The sequence below is a fragment of the Chinchilla lanigera genome, unplaced genomic scaffold (assembly GCF_000276665.1).
Source record: "Chinchilla lanigera isolate Chin_1 unplaced genomic scaffold, ChiLan1.0 scaffold00002, whole genome shotgun sequence".
Taxonomy (NCBI): Eukaryota; Metazoa; Chordata; class Mammalia; order Rodentia; family Chinchillidae; genus Chinchilla; species Chinchilla lanigera.
Window position 1 is genome coordinate 43,921,700 of NW_004955403.1, and position 12,997 is coordinate 43,934,696.

General features: G+C 53.8%; 1 protein-coding gene across 4 annotated transcripts in view; it reads right to left on the reverse strand.

The window, feature by feature from the left end:
• The window catches only part of Lzts1 (leucine zipper, putative tumor suppressor 1), a 53,244-nt gene that overhangs the window by 11,978 nt on the left and 28,269 nt on the right, over positions 1-12,997 (reverse strand). Inside the window, exon 2 of one of the 4 annotated variants that reach the window (XM_013513647.1) lies at positions 2,540-2,726. The exons of the other annotated variants lie outside the window; for them this stretch is intronic. The gene's annotated coding sequence lies outside the window, so the exon portion shown is untranslated. The remainder of the gene's footprint in view (positions 1-2,539; positions 2,727-12,997) is intronic. 4 annotated transcript variants of the gene reach the window in all.

The following is a 12,997-nucleotide window of genomic DNA, read 5'->3' on the forward strand; positions in this document are numbered from 1 at the left end:
TCCTCTGTGCAAAGCAGCTCTGCAGGGCTGTATTCCTGCACTGCCCTTCCTAGAACACGGCTCCTCTGCCAGCCTCAGAGTGGGCACAGAAAACACACTCTTCGTCCACCCAGGTCACTGATCACTAACTCACTGAGGTCCTAGAAGGGAAGTTCCATGCAGGGAAGCAGCTTTTGGCCAAAAGCCTCTCCTGGACTGACTCCTCACTGTACCTCCGGGGCCCCCCACTTGTGAGCACTACACATACACAGGCTGGGCCACTGGCTATGCAGCCAGCCAGATTTCAGTGTAAAAATCAATCTCCCTGGGGTTTCTTCCTTGCAAAACGGAAACATTCATGCTTCCATGGGACCAGTAAGGAGATGAAACACACGAACAGAAATAAAGCGGGATGCTCAGGCAGGCTTCATCCTCTACGATGTGCATGACAAACATAAGGGCAGACACAAGCGGCCCCTTCATGGGGCCCATGACATAGATGGGGTGTACCTGCGATGTCAGGCAGTCACGTCATTATAGCTTGATCAGGGATGCTGCCCAAAACTCATGTGCTGAAGGCCTGGTCCCAAATGGACCGCACTGTTGGGAGGCGCTGGAAACTTTAGGCACTGGAGCCTAGCTGGAGAAGTGGGTCGCCGGGGAGGGCACGGCTTTGAAGGGCATAACGTGCCCCAGCTCACATGCTCCTGCTCTTTCTGTCTCTGCTTCTCGGCCCTCATGAGCTGAGGTGCTTTGCTCTGCCACCACGGACTGTCTTACGGTAGCCCCCAAACCCTCCAAGCCAGGCGACTGTGGGTGGATGGCGGGCCATCAGTCTTTGCTCCTTCACACTGACTTTCTCAGGTGTTTTGTGGCAGCGATGGAAAGCTAACACACACGCTAAAGGAATCTGTTTGTGGGTCTGTGGCTTCACCGCCATCTCTTCTCACGTGACCACAGGAGCCTTTCCCCGCCTGTTCATCACACTCATCCAAGTGTCCCGGCCGTGGCACCTCAAAGAAAAGCCTTAGGTCTCTCACAGCTGTCAGCATAAAACAGACTCCACCCCACGCCCTGCGAGCCCCAAGCAAGCAGGGCTTGGTCCCTGGGTCTTACTCACTGCTGTCCCGGTCTTCCTCGCTTGGTCTACACTGCTGGCACACGTGCTGATACACAAAGCGCTTCCCCATCCACCTAGAGCGTTCACACCTGCTGCTGCCCTGCCTCTCCCCTTGCCTCTTTCTCCTCCTTCCTTCTCTCCTCCAGCCTCACCTCCCTAGGTAAGGTGGCTTTCCCTGGATACTGCAGAAAAGCCCAAGCTCCTCCACTACTTCCTATTACACCAACCTATGTATTTCCTACAAACTACTTGCCTGAACCTGTCATGCTTATTTTTAAAGGGGATTGTTCATTGTGTATATCTCCACCAGAATATGAGCTTGGTGATGGCAAAGACTTTGCATCAATAGCTCCTAAAACAAAAATAAGTAAGACCAGACACCAACTCAGAGAGGTTCAATGCCAAGGCCCCACTCAACTGACCAGCGACCAACGAGGGATCTGAACCCAGACCCAAATGCTATCCTCTGCATGCTCCAGTACGCTGCTGGGGATGACTGGCTTGGAGATGTTTGGGTTCCTGTCCCAAGAAAGTAAAGTGAGTCTCCAGGGTCGGGGGAGAGAAAGTGTAGAGGAGAAATCAAAGTCTGCTGCCCTCAGCCCTCATTTCCTTCGTGGACAAGTGCCAGTGAGGTTTCGGGTCACCACAAGCTCTGCCGTTCTCCTGAGCAGCAGTGTGGGGCACTTAGTGTGCACAAGGTCTTGCTGGGAGCTCAGGGGTTGGGAGAGAGATGACGAAGGGTGTTGAGAGTAAAGGAGAAGAGAGAGGAGACAAGTGGCCCAAGGACGGCCACCTCTGGTCTCCAGGAGAGCATTCCTGTCTCTTACCCCCAGATACCTGCAAGCCACCCCCCAAGTCTTAACACTCAGAGCTGCTATGTGGTTACTCTGGGATTCCCTGAAGCTAAGCTAAACACCTTTAAGTGTCTAGACTTGTTCACGGTGAACTTGGAGAAAGCGTTGAAGAAAGCTTGGCTGCGACCCAGCCTGACTCCCAAGCCTAAATCTTCCCACCCACCCCCACCCATAGCTGTCTCTGCCCCCTGTAGGGGCAGGGTGACAGGGGCACTCTTAAATCCTGGGAAGCCAATCCCTATGGGCGAGGGGTAAAGTCAGCCACTGTACAGATCTCAGAGATGCCGGAGCAGCAGGAGAGGGGGAGGGAAGGAGGACGGGGACGCTCACAGCAAGCGCAGCAGAGCAGCCCCTGCACAAGTTCCTCCTGAGCCCAGACACCGAGCTTGGGGGGCAAAGGAAGTCTCTGCCTTCCCAGCCACACTTCTTGGAACCTCACCCCAGGGAATTCAGATGCAGACTTGACCTTTTTCCCAGGCTTTTGAGTGGCTCCTGCTCCCATCCCCTTGGTGGGAACCTGGGTGGGAACCCTGCCTGCTTGCTCCATTCTGCACTCTGCTTCCCAAAAGAAACCAAGGCTCAATACCATAGGACACATTCCTCTCATCATCCCTTCCACAGCATGGGAGGAGAAGCATGGAGTTGCCAAGCGGTCTGTCTGGACTCTTCTGAGTTCCGGGCTCTCCCCGTTGCCTGTGCACAGCCTTGTGTCTTCTCTGGCCATTTCCAAGCATGATGTGGGTTTGTTTCATCTTTTGGATTTGTGAGAGCTCCTGAGAATGTAACGAGACATATCCAAGTCCTCCTCAGAGGAACGCACCCCTCCAACATTTTGGCTACGACCTCTGAGGGGTCTGGCCCTGATGCCCGCCCTTCCACTGACCAAGTCTGAGTAACGTGAACATGTGCTCACTCCTCTGGGGAATCCAAAGTGGACTCCGGGCAACCTAAGGTTACTGACCTGACTTTAAACTCCCTGTTTCTCTGTGCCTGGAGAGATGGCAGAGAGGACAGGAAGTGAAAACCAAGGCGATGAGTGGTGTGGCCTCAGGCCCCAGAGCTCCTAGTCCCACACTCTTAAGTACAGCTACCCTAGTTCCCAAGACACGGACAGCTTTGCGATCAGTGTCCAAGGGGGTCCCCAAGCAGTCAGACTGGAAGGTCACCCGGCTAGGTGGACCGGGATCAGGGCACAGCAACTCTTCTTGGTTCACCCAGGGTCCAACACTCCATTACTACACCTTCCTGCTTGTGTTTACATTTGAAAACTTTTAATGTAATTTTAGTATTGGGGATTGAACCCAGGGCTTTAGCACTGAGCTACATTCCTATCCCTTTTTCTATATTTTGAGACAGGGTCTTCCTAAGTTGCACAGGCTGGTCTTGAAGTTGTCATCTTCCTGCCTCAGAGGGTGCTGGGCTTACAGTTGTGCACCTCCACTCCTAGTTTAACAAAGTTTTTAAAAGCTGAAATATTTATATATTAAAAAAGAAAAAACCAACCAAGCACCCTATGCAGAACTGACAATTATTACAATGTGATACTGGCTTCAGATATAAAACATCTCACAATCAAAATCCCCATTCTCTGCTCCTTCCCAACCCCCACCCCGATTGCTTTCCCTGGTGGGGAACACGCTCATGAGTTTGGTGGGGATATTTTGGGGTCATAAAACATTTTAACATACCCTATATGATCACTATATATTTTTTCTTTTTTTTTTTTTTACTTTATACAGATGGTATTGCATTGTATGCATCAATCTGTAGCTCTGATTGCTTTACTCAGTCTCTTATTGTACATTTGGGACCCGCTCACATGGACAGGGGTAGCGCTGGTTGCTAGATGATACCCTGAAGCACCATCCCACCCTGCTCAGATCTTTCCACTGTGTTGCTAAACCTCTCCTGTATAGGGTTACTGGTCCACACAGTTGGGAATTTTTCTAAGATTTATTTTGTTGGGATCTTAGAAGCTGTCTAGTTTTTAAAGCCCTTTCCCTTAAATCAAAATCCCCCAGGAGAGCTGGTGTCTGAGCCCCCTATATTAGCTAAGGCATCAAAGGAAGGTAGGGGAGTAGGCTAGCGAGACCCTAAATCACACTTGCTCTGTCACCTGGGGATGGAAAGAGGCTGGCTGGTGTCGTTACTCCTGAGATGCCGCTGACAGAGCAGAGGCGGGGGGCTTGTGGGGAGCGTGGGGCATGGTGGAGGTGAAGGAGCTTTGGCTGTGCAGGGAAGTTGGTGACAGAGGAGCGCCCCTGTCCACAGCAGCCTAGATGCAGATGGAGCATCTCCTGCGGCACACTGGGCCATAACACGGGATCCAGGTGGGGCTGTGGGCTCCTTTGGCCAACTCCTTCACAGTACAGGCTGCGCTGAGGTCCAGAGTGGGGAAAGGACTTCCTCGGGCCACAGCTCAAAAGCCAGTCTGGCCACCAGCATTCTGTGTAGTTACCAGTAAGACGGCCAACTAGGCTCCATTCCTGGACAGAGGAGAGACCACTACCTGCGACAGTGGCACTTGGGCCCCGTGTGGAAGGGGGGCTATGTGTGCACAGCTAATACAAATAGGGTTCCATCCCACGGGGCTTATGGTGCTGCTCCAATCAGCGACACTATCTTGGGGGTTTGAGAACCCCAGCAGGGTGGGAGAGCTGCTCTGCCTCCAGGAATGGCTGGTGGCTACTGGGAGGGACGGAGCTCTGTTCCAGCTCCTTTCCTCCGGGGTGGCATGGCCAGCCCAGGAGAGCTTCTAATCTTGGCCATGGGACCCCACCCAACCTCTTTACTCAGTTCTATCTATGGAACTAGGAGGACTTCACCTTCACCCACCACCCGTGCACACAGTCCCTTGGGCAGACCAAGGGGCAAGCATCAGACCTAGCTCTGGGAAGACCAGGGGAAGACCCTCATGAGCTTGAGTCTGATCCTACAACCTCAGCTTCCTCTCTACGAGCAGAAGTAGCCCACTTGTGAGCTTGACTCTCCTTTCTCTATTCTGAACTGACAACAGGAAGCTCACTCTGGACCCAGGGTGGCCTCCTAGCGCTCGGCTCACTTGACCTGGCTCTTGCATAACTTTTCAAGGTGACAGTTCATCTCCGCAGTTATCTTTCATCTTCTTTGAAGGTGGAGATGGAACTAAGGCTTCTTCGTATCACATACACCATTGAGCAAGTGCTAAGAACATAACAGATGCTCAATAAATAGTCTTAATTAATCAGCTCCCAGGGAAGCGCAGGGATTACTGATGTATGTCTCAGATGGGAAGGTGAGGCATGGGGGAGGACATGTGACTTACACAGGGTCTCACAACAGGCACACACCGAAGCCGAGTCTACAAAACCCAAATCTGGGGGCTGAGGATTTATCTCAGCGGCAAAAGCGCCTGCCTGGCAAGCGCAAGGTCGTGAGTTCGGTTCCCGGTACCGGAGAAAACCCCCCTCCAAAAAAAAAAAAAAAAAAATCCAAATCTGGTTTCTAACCAAGCTTTCGTGACTTAAGACTTTCCAAGGATGTGTCTGAGAGATAGGACAGGCACATTCACCAAAATCAGCAGAGTCTAAACAGCAGCACTAATCCAGCTGAAGGCACGGGATGCTCAGGAGTTTACCTGGTTAGTCAGTCTCTCTGTATTCCCAGCATCTGAGTGGTTTTATATCTTTCTTTTCATAGAGAAGGAGGGGAAAGTTCTTACCATGTCCTCTGCCCCACTTCTCGGGCACTCTGGTAGGAGATGCTATTTGAGCCACCCTGTCTGTGGCACTGTCCTTTCACTGGGCCCTCTTCCTCTCTGGCTGCAGGGTGCCCAGGTGTGCAGCGCTGCTGCTCTGCCCGAGGACCCGCGCAGTGGATGGAGGATGGGTGCAGGGAAGCTAGGCTGGGCAGGCGTCTGAGAACTAGCAGGGAACTAATTCTGGTTCTCCCTCACTCCAGGCTGGGATTCTCGTCTCCCTTCCTGAGCCCGTTCCCACTGCCTGTAGCTGGGAGGCTGTAAGTCGCTGGGAGGGAGGCACGAGGGTCACAGGTTGAAAGGCCTGCTTTGTCCCATGGCCCGAGGTCCAACCTCTCAGCGCCTCTACTTCCTTAGGTGCCAGATAGCACAGGCACTACAACACAGAGCCACTGTCGGGATTACATGAAATCAGATATTATCAAAATGCTTGCCTACTCTAAGGGCAGGACAGGCAAATGTCAACCAAACCTGCTGAAATGACAAAGCAGCAGAAAAGAGGCTAGAACTTGCTCTTCACACAAGTTAAAAGCACTCACGGGTCTACAGGTCTTTCAGGAAAAGGCCTCCAGCCCCACGCCAACGTCAACGCCCACGCCCACCTCTCCGAGGCTCATAGGGCACAGCGCCTGCGGACCTTCTCCCCAGGCAGACCTGCCTCTTCTCTTCCAGCAGGACCAGGACGGCAGCTGGAGCTTGCAAGGATGTGAGAACAGCCCCAGTGCGCCTGCCAGCTGGGGCTGGGGGCTCCGGCTGCAGCAGACTGGTGGGCGGGCCCCAGCCAGCTCCTGGCAGAGGTCTCTCTGCGGCTGAATGGGGCACGTGCCGCGGGCTAATTGAGTCCCCTTTTATGACTCCCCCCTACGCCCTCCCCCCAGTCCATACTTAGCCAGATTCAGCTTTGCTTATCTGCAGTTCCTCCCCTCGTTTGTGTTCCTGTCCTTGACCCCTCCTCCCGAGTGCTGCGGCTATAGATGCGGGGTCAGGGCCGGGGCAGGGGTGAGCCTCTGAGCTAGTTAATCATCTCGGCCCGGCTCCGGCGGGCCGCCATGTGCAGCGCTCAGTGCACATTTTCTGAGCGAATGCGTGAATGAAGAGGCAAGAATGGAGGAGGACGGGTTGGGGGGGGAGCGTGGGCGGCCGCGCAGAGGTTGAGGCGCCGAGGTGCGAAAGGGGAGCAGGTTGCTGGTGGGTTGGGAGCGGGCCCACGCAGCACTCAATTAACAGCACTTGGATTCGGAAGAAAGGCAGAAAGTGAAAGGGCAATCGCTGGCAGGCTGAGTCATTCCACCGGGCGAATAATCGGAAGCAATTCCGCTTCCCACTGCTCCGGGAAGAATCAAAAGCCACTCTGCTTGGCAGCCTTTGTGCGCGGGCTGTCAGCGCCCAGCTGCGGGCTGAGCCTTCCTCCTTACCGGTGGGCAGCTTGTGTTTCAGCAGCGCTGACTGACAGTTCTCCCCAGGAATAAGATTACCCACCAAGGCCGACCTGCCCTTCCCCCTTCCAAAAATAAAGCCCCAGTCACCCGCAGAGCTCATGCATATTGAGCCTGCTGTGTGAGTGCAGGTGACACCCACGTGCAAGAGCAGAAGGCGGCCTCATGCACATTCATGACTTCGGCATGGGCCTTGTGATCTGGGCAGCGGCAACAGCCAAGGGAGCTACTTCTGAACTGTGCCTTCAACTGGGCAAGGCAGTGTATGTCTGCGATCCCAGCACTCTGGGAGGCTGAGGCAGGAGAATCCAAAGTTCCAAATCCAGCCTGGGCAACTTAGCAAGACCCTGACTCACAATAAAAAAATAATAAAATGGTGCGATTGTAGCTCAGTGTGAAGTTCTCTGGGTTCTATCCCCAGTAGCACAATAGACAAACAGACAAGACTCAGATCTTCAGAGAGGAAGCGGGTGAGGTCTTCAGAGGAGGGCTGGGCATCTGGCTAGACTCCTTCTCATCTCACCAGGACAGACCCAAGGAGCCCAGGAGCAGCTGGAGCTAGGATGTCGGGGCCAGATGCACCCCCCACCCCCTGCCAGCCAAGCCCTGCCTGTCCTGCAGCGAAGTGTAAGTGGGCTCCTCCTGGAAGGTGAAGATTCACACCTGAGGCCGGGTAAAGAAGCACCACAACCAGGAGGGTCTTGGGCAGGACGATGAAACAGGGTTTTGCTTACTTACCAATTTTACAGCTCCCTGCAGTATTCTGAGGCCAAGTTCAGCTTCACTTGGGAAAGACTCATGAAAAACATGCCGTGCCAGCTGCAGGCTTGGGAGGAGAAGGTGGTGACATACTGCTAGCTCTGTGACATGCCTGCTCCAGGTACCCAAAGTTGGTAGTTAGTGTTTAGCAAGCCAGACTACCTCCACTTGCAGGGGACATGTCTCACATTCTCTGAGGGTCTCTGACTGAGGAATGGCTCTGCCGCTGGCTCCCTCTCCCCCAAATGCTGAGCCTTCATTTACTTGTCCCCAGGTCTACACCACAATCCTCTTTGATGTCGCCCATGTAGAGGAAATACACCAGCTCACGCTGCAGTTCACCCCACCAGCAAGAGGCAGGGACATGCCAGGGTGCCTCTTGCTAACCGCACCCTTTGAATAGAGGGTACTGGGGCCCATTAGTGGCCTCATGGAAGCAGCCACTTCCTCAGTCGACCTGTCTCCATGGTCTGCCTGCTGGGCAGAGGCAGGAGACCTTGGAGGTCAACAGCAGAAGAGAGAGCTTGGTCCATGCTGCACTGTAAGGGACCGTGCAGGGGGAAGAGCCTCGATGACTTGCACCAGGCCACACTGCAAAGCAGGAGCGGAGCTAGGGCTCCTCCCTGTGCTTCCCACTCACGTCTTCTATAACTGTGGACAGGGAGGAGGAAGCTGGCGGGTGGGAACGTCTCTCTCTGCTGAGTCTCTGCTTTAAAAAGGCTCAGATCAGACCAAAGGGGAAACCAAGTGTCCACCCGTACCCCACCACCTGTGACTTCCAGGTTGATCTCAGCCATGAACTGGGACTGCGGCCAGGTGATGGGGGTGTCTTTCTATAAAACGATCTGGGGAAAACTGGAGCTTGGAAGTGTGGTTGCTGTGAGGGTGTGGCAAGGGATGGAGGGAGAAAGAAGCAGGAAGCTCTCTGCCACCTACCAGAGCCCAGGCGGAGCTCTGCTTTGGACAGGGAAGAGCTAGCAGCGCTCCAGCTGGTGGGCAGAGGCCGGGGTGGGGAGGGGTGGGTGCAGATGCAGGTGCTGTCGGAGAGAAGCTCTCTGCTGCCCTGCTTGCTCTGTCTCCTCCTTCACATCCACTGAGAGAGAGTGGGGGGAGAGAGAGAGGAAGAGAGAAGGACAGAGAGAGAGAGAGGATGCATGCGCGGTTGAGTGCTCTGTGTGTGTGTGTGTGTGTGTGTGTGTGTGTGTGTGTGTGTCTGTTGCGTGGTAGGGACCAGGTTTGGGCAAGAACTGGCAGAAGGCACAGCTCAGACCACTACTGTGAGCACTGGAAATGACCGAGGCTGGTGGCTTCTTTGTTCCTGGTGTTCTCCGTGCTCCTGAGTGCGTGCTCCTGTGCTCCGTGCTGGGCCCATCCGCTGGGAGTCTGTGCAGCTCAGCACGCTGGCCCGCTCCCTGAGTCTCCCTGTCCCGCTTCAACTTCTCTTGGTGCCACCGGATGTGTCCGACTGGGGAGTGTGACTCCCACGTCACCTCTCCCTGCCTTCTCACCGCGCCTCCTCCTCCAGGGCTGGCTCCAGTGCTGAACCAGAGCCGCACATTCAGGACAGGGCTCTGAGCCCCTGCTGTGCATCCATAGCCGCCCTGCACTCCCTCATCCCAGGGCATGGTCCCCACCCTTCCGACACGGAGCCAGTTAACCTCTTCAGAAGTTACGGGCCCAGCAAGGTGGCCCCCAACTGTCACCCAAGTCTCCCATTCTGCCCTCTCTGCCTCTGTGAGCCATCCTGGTCTGGCTTACCAGCTGGCAGGGCCAGAGGTGCACGAAGAGTCTCTAAACAGCCACGTGGAGGGCCTGGGACCTGAGGGTCACTCAAGTGCACTCTTCATCACTCTTGGACCTTCTGCGCTTCCCGCCCAGTGACGCTGAGCTGTCATGCTTCCGAAGCCGTCATCCTGGCCTCTCAGGAGCTTTCTACCACTCTTCCCTCGGTAAGGATGGCCTCTAAGGCCCACTGCAGCCTCTGGCAGGTGCACAGGGAAAAGGGCAGGTGGAGAAGCTCCTCTCAGTCCCCCTGGCTTTCTTCTACTAACAAGTCAGGTCCACAACGACAAACCTCCATTGCCTGGGGTCTGGGGAAAGGGGAGGCACAGGGTGGCTACAGCTGGCCGGCTCAGGGCCGAGGGCTGTGATGCTGGTAAAGCCTCAGAACCGCTGTTCTGGTATTTTGTCCATACCTCTAGGACTCTGCAGATCACAGCCTGACCTGAAGTATCCTTATAAGCTCCCCGAGGGCAGAGATCTTGTCTTCTATTCTCAGAAATGCTGCATAAGCCTCACATTTTATCTGAGTATGTCCTCACTTCCTGTTCTCTCCCATCTTTTCAACCTTCCCATCTATCCAGGCCCTGGGTAGAAAACCTGGAGGAAATCTTAGCTGCCCTCAGTGCAGAAAGAAAACCCTCTCCTTCCTTCCTTTCCTTCCTTCCTTCCTTCTTTCCTTCCTTCCTTTCTTCATTCCTTCCTTCCTTCCCTCCTTCCTTTCTTCCCTCTTCCCTCCCTCTCTCCCTCCCTCCTACCTTCCTTCTCCCCAACCAGCCATCTGGGGCTCATGAAGTTGGAGGTGAAGGTGGAGTAGGGGCTGAGGACACTTCTGATGTCTGGAAGCCCCAGACATATTCCAGAATTTGTATGGGAAGGAGGTGGAAAATATTGTTGCTGCTTCGGTAATGTTGCAAACACTTCAAAAACCTTTGAGGAGCCGGGTGTGGAGACTTGGGCCTGCAATTTTAGCAGTCTGGGAGGCAAGAGGATTGCAAGTTCAAGCCCGGCCTGGGTAGGTTAAAAAAATGATTGGGGATGTAGCTCAGTGTGAAAGCTCTGGGTTCAATCTCCAATCACTAAAAAACAAACACAAACAAAAAAACCTTTTGAGATGCCTTTTGGGCTAAGCTGTCCTTTCAAATTGCAAAATGAAAACTCTGTGCCCCTTGCACACAAACCCCTTCAAGGACACCCTGAGCAGCTTGCCTACTGTAACCTGTGACCCCACAGTCAGGCAGAAGAGAGCACAGGGCATAGGATCTCCCCTCAGCACCGTCCCTCTTTCCTGTACTGGCTGTGGAGTTCCCTCTCAGGGTCACAGGAAGGTGCAGTGACTGAGGCCAGCAGGGTACACATGCAGCATGAACACAGTCCTGTTTCTCTGTGCACAACCAAGGCCATTGATTTTGCAAACTCCAGCTCTCCTACGAACACAGGAGCTATGGACACAGCATGGTTTGTCACCAAGGTAACCAGGTGACCTGGATGCTTTTGCAAGTGAAAGAGGTCACTAGTGTTAATTATGCCAGGACAAGAGATACAAGTGGAGATGTATGGTCACTTGGCATAGTAGACCAACATATTTCTTGCCATAGGGCCAGGCCAGCAGTGAGGAGGTAGAGGAAGGTTTGATGTCACCCAGCTCCTCGTCCCGCCCCTCAAAGTTTAGTGTCAAGAAACCAGGAAGCAACTAGAAGTACAGAGTCCCAGCTCCATGGCCCCTGGCCAGGTGCTTTACCTACAGTGATGCTAAGAGTGCCATAAGCTCATGTGCTTTCATCTGTCCCCGCAACAGCCCTGGACAGACAGGTATTATAAACTCTACTGGAGATGCAGAGTTCCAGGGGCCCCTGCTGCAGGAGCTGATTCTAAAACCCAGGACTTCTGGCTCCCAGGCCAGAGCCCTCCTTCCCCCGACACAGCCTCGTCAAGGAGCAGGCAGGGTGAAAGCTGGGCCCTGGTCTGGATGGATGCAACCAACAGGGCAGGCACCACAAGTGCCACCTGCCAGGCCCTGGGTCAGCAGCAGCTCTGTGACAGAGACCTGCACTGCAGGGTGAGCTGCGGGGTGCGCTGTGCATTGGTTCAACATGCAAGTACTTACTAAGCATTTACCAAGTGCAGTCACCAGCAGGAGCCGTACACAGTCTGCCTTTAGAGTCACAAAGTCATACCAGAAAATGAAATTAAATTGGGACTTTAAGATTGGGTCTAAGCGCAGTTTCTTTCCCACTTATCTCCGGTACTCCAAGCTACACTGAGTAAGCTGGATTCCCGAATGACGCAGAGGACAGTCACGGCACTCACTGTCAAGGTTGCATCAGACATCGAGGCCGACTTCCTGGCTGGCCAGCATCCCTGAGCACCTTTCCAAGAGCCTCTTCCCTCCTCTCTGTCCTTGCTCACGTCACTGTCTCCTGCCTGACGTGCTACCTCCTTCCTGCCTGGGTCCAGCCCTCACTGGTTTCTCCCGCTGTGTAGACTTTATGGTTTCAGGCAGACTCCATAGACTTGCTTAGATTCATGTACTTCCGGCCAGATAGTCAACTTTCTTGAGCCGAGCTTCTGATGGGCACACGAAAGCACCATAATCCCCTGGCTCACAGGGACTTCCGCTGTCTTTCGTTATTTCTCAGGTCCTATCTGTCCAATCTCCATTATTCTCTAAGGGGCCCGACACTCTCTGTATCTGAGCTCCCTGCAGGCAACTTCATCTCTACAGCCCAGAGTACAGGAGAGTCAATGGGAGGGAACTTGCCCTGCTTCTCTGAACTCACAAACCTGCAGCTGAAGTGACTTCTGCTTCTGATGTGTCTGTCACCATGAGAGCGACATCTGTCCTTAATCAGGCTAATCCTTCCAGCACGGTGTGAATCCCGAGCACTGGCCTTCTCAAGGGCTTGCTCTAAGGTTATGTTCTCTTCCTTCTGTTTCTTGAAGTTCTTGCTTTCCAGTTTTCCCTTGCCAGTGCGCATGCGTAAGTCTTCCCATTCAAAAGCAGCACGCCAGCTCCTAAGCTCCATTTTTCTCTCCAGGAATCGCCGTCTTTCTTGTTCATGGCCAAGTTCATGAGACAGAAGGTGATATTCCCATGGCTGCCTACTCATTTCCCACTCCTCTTCAATTCATAGCAGCCTGGCTTCCACCACGGCTAGAGCAGCTCTCCAGGGACGCTGTGAAATTCAACAGGCCTTCTCAATGCAGGTGGCCCTGCCATAGGAAGGTTCAACTTATGATAGTTCAGTTTACAGTGTGACGGTGTGAAGTAGTCTGCGTGTAGTGGAAACCATAGTTTGCATCATCTTGAATTTTGATTTTCACTTTCTTTCTC